This window comes from Oncorhynchus gorbuscha, linkage group LG06, assembly GCF_021184085.1.
Source record: "Oncorhynchus gorbuscha isolate QuinsamMale2020 ecotype Even-year linkage group LG06, OgorEven_v1.0, whole genome shotgun sequence".
In the NCBI taxonomy this organism is placed as follows: Eukaryota; Metazoa; Chordata; class Actinopteri; order Salmoniformes; family Salmonidae; genus Oncorhynchus; species Oncorhynchus gorbuscha.
This window is the reverse complement of record NC_060178.1, coordinates 56,140,118-56,140,471: the sequence shown is the minus strand read 5'-3', so window position 1 is coordinate 56,140,471 and position 354 is coordinate 56,140,118.

The window sequence follows — 354 nt, the reverse complement described above, 5'->3', positions numbered from 1 at the left end:
GTTGATTTTATTTCTTTGCTCACTCAATTTATCTGTGAATGCTCAAGGTCTGACTGATTGTGGTAGCATAGCTAGTAGCTACTTTGTAGAACTTCTTACACTTGGTCCTTTTTGAAGGATACGCAGGATTTGTTATTTTCCTGGTAAGACAAGTTTTAGTAACTTTTTGGTTTTTACTGGGCTGCATCAAATGTGGCATTAACCCTCAAAGCTAACAACATTTTACATGCACTATAAGTACCAAAGTATGGATGCCCCTTCAAATGAGTGGATTGGACTATTTCAGCCTCAACCGTATGCATACGGGTGTATGAAATTGCCTGGCTGTGTGCTCAATCTCCATAGAGAAACCAT